Source organism: Jaculus jaculus, chromosome 1 (assembly GCF_020740685.1).
Source record: "Jaculus jaculus isolate mJacJac1 chromosome 1, mJacJac1.mat.Y.cur, whole genome shotgun sequence".
Taxonomy (NCBI): Eukaryota; Metazoa; Chordata; class Mammalia; order Rodentia; family Dipodidae; genus Jaculus; species Jaculus jaculus.
The window spans coordinates 134,852,134-134,858,696 of NC_059102.1; the positions used below are offsets into that span (position 1 = coordinate 134,852,134).

The window sequence follows — 6,563 nt, forward strand, 5'->3', positions numbered from 1 at the left end:
GGCTCTCCTGGGAGCTGTGAGGGTGCCCATCCTCTTGGTCAAGCTCTTTTTCTTGTTCTTAGGAACCAATCTGAAGCTGCTAATGGCCCCCCTGGCTTTGGAGTTGGCCGGCCTGGTCAGGAGACCTCGGCGCATGCCAGTGTCCAGGGCCCATTTCAGCAGGTGACATCCACTGTCGGGTATTTCTGTAGGATGTAGACCTTGACAGCCACCACCCACGTGCCCTGGCGCTGTTTCCTAGCCTGCAGTGCCTTCAGAACCGTACGCAGCATCGAGGGATCGCGGTGTCCTGCGACGACCTCGCTGTGGCTGGGACCTGGCTTGTGAGATTCAGGGATTCTGGTGACTCCAATGTAGCGGTTGGGGAGGAGAAGGAGGAGACGCTTCCCGGAGCCATTGCACAGGAGCTAGCTGTAGGCACCTGTGCTCTCCACCCAGATTTGAATTATTGAGCCGTCTATATAAATTATTTAACATTTACAGTAGACTCTCTAGTCATGATACTATCAAACTACTGAAATGTCAAGGCTTGAAAACCCATTGTCATGGTAGTGATAATTTAAAATGTCAGATGTGCTTCAAATTAGGAAGTGTAAAGAAATTTCATTAGGCGGGGTGTGGTGGCACATGCCTTTAATCCCAGCACTTGGGAGGCAGTGGTAGGAGGTTTGCCATGAGTTTGAGGCCACCCTGAGACTACAGAGTGATTTCCAGGTCAGCCTGAGCTGGAGTGAGACCCTACCTCGAAAAAGGGGGGAAACAAAACAGCTGGCCGTGGTGGCGCATACCTTTAATCCCAACACTGGGGAGGCAGAGATGGGAGGATCACCATGAGTTCCAGGCCACCCTGAGACTCCATAGTGAATTGCAGGTCAGCCTGGGCTAGAGTGAGACTCTACCTTGAAAAACCAAAATAAATAAATAAATAAATAAATAGAAATTTCATTAGAATGAATACCCCCAAATATGCTCTTGAGGCCATAGGAAAGGCTGAGCAGCATTATCCCATGTGTATTTTCTAGAGTACAACATCACCCTTGAGAAGACCTACAGCAAAAATGTTTGGGTTGACTGAATTTGGTAGCCTTCTCTTGATAAACATCCATGAGTCCTCAGGAAAGACTTTTGTATAATCAGGGATTCTTGTTTAACCAGAAATATATTCATTAGTGAAATCTCCCGATTATATTATTAACATTAACACACTGATGAACTTAGGAAGATAAAGTTTATCCTGGCGATATTGATCTGGGTTAACATCATTGGGAGAAAGAAACAACCTATGCCGAGAAAACTGGCAGAACAGCAGACTTCCCTGTCTATCTCCTTTTTGTGGGCAGATCTCAGAAAGTCAGGCCAGCACTTGTGTATTTATTGTGTTTGGAATTTCAGCATCCATCTCATAGTACCTGCACACTGTGGGTACTAAACACAGCCTGATTTGAGTGAGAGTTGTCATGATACAGAGCTGATGAATCTTTACATAGACAGTGGGTGAGTCTTCACGGCTGTTAGTGCTTGTCAAGATGATAGCAGGATGGGTTTATTTTAGGTAACACTGATTATTAAAAATGGCCAAAGGCATAGAGGACATTCATTTTATCTCTTTTTGAAGATTGATTGAGAGTGATGATTAATGAATTGGACCAGCACTGGACAACCAGTCTGCATGAAACTCTGGAAGTGATAGCTCTGAACACCTGAGCTACTCAGCCCTCTGCCTTGTGTGCTGCTTGTGTCTATAACATTGTCAAATGAACAGAATTAGATTCTAATTCTCATGTTATAGTCTCTGAATAAATTTTTCTGAAAAAAAAGCTATGATTTGAAAAAAGTGACTGCCATAATATGCAACACACACATTGGCTTTATTGTTCCCATGAGCAGACAAATAAGGAAGGAGGTTTCTTAGCAAAGCATACAATGTAATAAGAAGAACTGAGACAAAAGTTCTGATTTTTTAAAAATATATTTTATTTATTTGAGATAAAGAGAAAGAGGAAGGGAGGGAGGGAGGGAGAGAGAGAGAGAGAGAGAGAGAGAATGGGCATGCCAGGGCCTCCAGCCACTGCAAACAAACTCCAGATGCATGCTCCTCCTTATGCATCTGGCTTTTGTGGGTCCTGAGGAATCGAACCGAGGTCCTTTGGCTTTGCAGGCAAATGCCTTAACTGCTAAGCCATCTTCCCCAGCCTGAAAGTTCTGATATTTTTCTATCATATCAGACAGAACTAACTCATGGATCTCTGTAGATGTATACACCCATACAAACACACACACATCCTATAATGAAGGAGACCTAGACTAACACTCAGATTCCTCCCATTCATTTTCTACTGTGGAAGCAACTGTTGTGTCGCATCTTAGTTAGGACTTCCCGTTACCCAGAAATGGAAGCCATATGAACCCCTTGACCTCATGTCCAGAAACTGGTGCCATGCTTCCCTTTCTGCAGCACTCTGTGGTTACTTTTCATCTGAGATCTGCTGTGCTAGTCTCATTTTCGTTCTTCTTCACTTCCATACCGAGGGCAATTTTTGTTTGCCTGGGAAACCCATTTGGTAACCTTCCTTCCTCCCTTGTCTTCCTCACTTGGCACAAACATCTCCCTTTTGTTGTGAAACTTTATGTAGACATATTTAGTAAGACTCACATTTTCTCTCCTCTATTCTACTGTATCCTTTTGAATACACTTCCAAATTTATGTCACGTCAAGCACTGGCCAAGCAGAAAGGTTACAGGTTTTGCTCTGGAATAAGGTCCTGTGGTTTCTTGGTAGATCCTGGAAATTGACTTCAGGAGAAGCCTGCATGGATGGGGCTGGAGCCCAGTCATAAATCAAGAGAGCAGGAGGGTTCAGAGCATTTTTAGTAACTTATGAGATGGTGCCAGTGCTTATTAGCTTAATTTCAGCTCTGCCTCTACTGCTTCTTAAATCACATAGATTTGAAATTATTTACTTGCCTGCCTTCTTCATTTGAGAGTTCTTCTAGGACCAAGATCCAGGATCTTACTTAGCATATATCTCCAGCATTAGGCATGTGACAGACCTACCCTAATTATCACTAGGACTAGCTTAAAGATTTTCCCTAGCTAGTCAAGATGAAAACATTTCATTCCTGAAAGGAGGACACTGAACTTGGATAAACACATGAAAATTTGCAATTTGGTTTAAGGTATTTTTTTTCTTTTTTCTATTTTATTGGCATGTGTGAGGGCATATAGTCCATGCATGTGTGTGTACCTATGTGTGCAACTGTGTCCTTGTATGCAAAGTCCAGATAAGAATGTAAAGTGTTCTCCTCTGTTACTTTTCCATGCTATTTCCTTGAGATGAAGGCTCTCATTGAACCCAGGGCTGCTATTATTTTGGTTAGTCTGGCTGACCAGTGAGGGCCTTTGGTATGCCTGTACCCAGTACACACACACACACACACACACACACACACACACACACTTACTCATCGCATGCACACATAGCACAGAACTAGAATTACAGAGATGCATGACATGTCAGTCTTTTTTGTTTTTTAACATGGGGGCTAGGTATTGAAGTCAGGCTTTTTTGGGCCCTCATCTTTCACAGGAAGCTCTCTTAAGTGCCAAGCTATCTCCTCAGTTCCAAAGAGTTAAAATTTTTCCATTGTAATATCTAAAGTTTTGGATGAAAATTGAGTTACAAAAAAGTGAAGCATAGCCCTAATCATTTGGCAGTAGTTCACAGATTAGTTTTGCTCTTTGTGGTGAGTCAGGAAAGGTTTTCCTCACCTCCTAGTGATGAGACCTAGGCTTTGGATATTCTGTGTAATGAATAGACTGAGCAGGCTACCTAGGCTATTTTAATCTGAAGCTATTTAGTGCTAAGATTAGGAAAATCAAGGATTGAGGTCCAATTCCTTGGTCTTCAAAATATCCAGTATTGTACTGAAACCAAAGCTAACACTTTGCATAGTTTGGCAACAATTTTTGACTAAAGATTTAGGGCAGCATTTGAAGATTCCCAAGTTTACTGGTGATGACGTCAACTTAACATGACTTTATTTTTTATTTATTTATTTATTTATTTATTTATTTGAGAGCGACAGACACAGAGAGAAAGACAGATAGAGGGAGAGAGAGAGAATGGGCGCGCCAGGGCTTCCAGCCTCTGCAAACGAACTCCAGACGCGTGCGCCCCCTTGTGCATCTGGCTAACGTGGGACCTGGGGAACCGAGCCTCGAACCGGGGTCCTAAGGCTTCACAGGCAAGCGCTTAACCGCTAAGCCATCTCTCCAGCCCTTAACATGACTTTAATGACATTCAATTATTATCCCAATTTCTAAAACAGAATAACACATATTGATGGAATTAAAGAAGGAAAGGAGGGAGGGAAGGAAAGAGGATAGGAAGAAAATGAGAATGAAATAAGCACATAAGGAACTGCCCAATAGGCCTTAGTGAGCTATAGCATAGTCCAAAATGAAGAGATGATCCATGCCTTTTAACAGACACGAAGCTGGGGTGATTTTGAAAAAGCAGTTAACTCTTCAGTAAGGAAAAAAAAAATAACTCTGAAAAATAAGACATTACTATCCCTCTTAGAATCTAGGAGCTTTCAGTTCTGTTACAGGGTAGTGTTTCTTTCATAAATAATGCTTTCAACATCAAGGCCCTTGACAAACATTGACTGAGAGAGATATCTCATTCTCCAGTTGGCAATGTATCCTTTCCCATGCAGAGTTAAAAGCAGGGCTACTGAAGGAACATTGCAAAGCAAGCATGGCCTATAGAGTCTGTCTACGATCTGTTTGTTTTCTACCATTAGCCATGGTGTAAAGGAATACCACACTGACCAGCAACTTTAAATGGGCAAGTATCACTTGTTGAATCATAAATAATGAAGCAAAGTGAGACAGAATCTAGGAATCTGACAGTGCACGGTTGGGAACATTAGAGGTTGTGTTTGTACTTAAAGGGTTTAAAGGTTAGCAGGAAAAGTAGCCAGATACATCTATTATTCAAGCTAGAAAAATGTAAGGGTCACAGAATAAACACAAATGGCATTGTGGGGAAATTACAAGAAAAGGAAGAAGGGCTCTTAGAATTCCAGCTGGAAGAGGGGAACCGAGGAGCTTCAGAGAGGTGGAAACATTTGGACTGAGATCTGTGAGAGTAGTTCCAATAAATGATTTCTGCAGAGAGGGTATGTGAGGGAATAGGGCAAGATAATGGATGATGTTTAAGAAAGGTAAAATCTGTTAAAAGTTGCATAGTGTGACTATGTGATGGAAGAGCAGAAGCTACCCTGAATGACTGTTTCTCTCAGACAAGTGACAAGATAAGAATGGTATATTAGAAAGCCTTCCATAAACCTAACCAAGGTGTTCCTCTGAAACCAAGATGAGTCTAAGGAAATTATTTTAGTAATAAGTAGATATGATAAATAGATAGTTTATTGCAACATAGAGAAATAGGATATTAAGAAAATCGGTGGATTGCTGTAGTGTGGTGGTGATTTTTAAAGATTCATGTTTAAAATCTCAGCTCCCTTTAACTTCTTGAGGCTTGGCTTTTCTCATGAATAAAATAAAGATTTTTCTTAAAAATGTGTTTTCTCGGGGTTATGTTGTGAACTTTGATATCTATTAAAGAATGATGCTTTAACATAGTAATAAGCTAATTTTTTTCTTAATTTCAATTTAGTTATCAGATTTTTAGAGCTTATATATAAAGCATATGAGCATTAATTAACAGTCACACACAAATTGTTTGCCATTCATTTTGTTTCATCCATTCTTTGAAAACTACTTAGGTTCTGATGGAGTTGATATTTTAGAGTCTCAAGATACTCCATAGTAAGGAATGTGGAAGGTAACAGTTCTTAAAGGAAAATACACTCATAGGAAAATTCTGGTCAATCCTTGGGTTCTGTCTATACCTCCAACCCTGGGTAGACAGATTCTCTTAAGAAATAACAAAATTTGGGACTATGGAGATAGCTCAGTCAGCCTTGCAAGCATGAAAACCCATACTTTACCTCCAGTATTCACGTAATTGCTGGGTATAGTGGCTCATTCCTGTAATCCCAGCACTGAAGAGAATACCTGGAGTTTGCTGGACAGCTAGTCTAGTCCAATTGTGAGACCTTGCCTTAAAAGAAGTGGATTGCAGTTTCTGAGAGTGACACGGAAGTTTGTTGTCTGGCCTGCTGCACACAAGTTCAAACATGAGCATATGGACCTGTACACACATCTTCACCTACAAACATAAACACACATATACTCAAGCATGCACACCACACATATACATGCACAATTAAAAATGTCAAACTTACACAGGTACTCATAGTCCTATGTCCTCACAACTTTACATGATTCAAGGACCTTTCACTATTTTTTCAAATGTTGTGACTGGATGACTCCACTTGAAGCTCATTTCAAGTCCACACATGAGGCTTTTAAGCTTTCAACCCATAAGGACACAACTGTGCCCTTCCTAATTACTGTAATGAGGGTTTGGTCCTGTTTATGACAACTAAGTGACATTGCCCTTTGGTTATAAGTCCTTTGGAGTCTGATCTGAA

General features: G+C 41.0%; 1 pseudogene; it reads right to left on the reverse strand.

The window, feature by feature from the left end:
* Positions 1 to 397, reverse strand: part of LOC101604383 — a 12,287-nt pseudogene extending 11,890 nt beyond the window's left edge.
* Between the last annotated feature and the right edge of the window lie 6,166 nt (positions 398 to 6,563).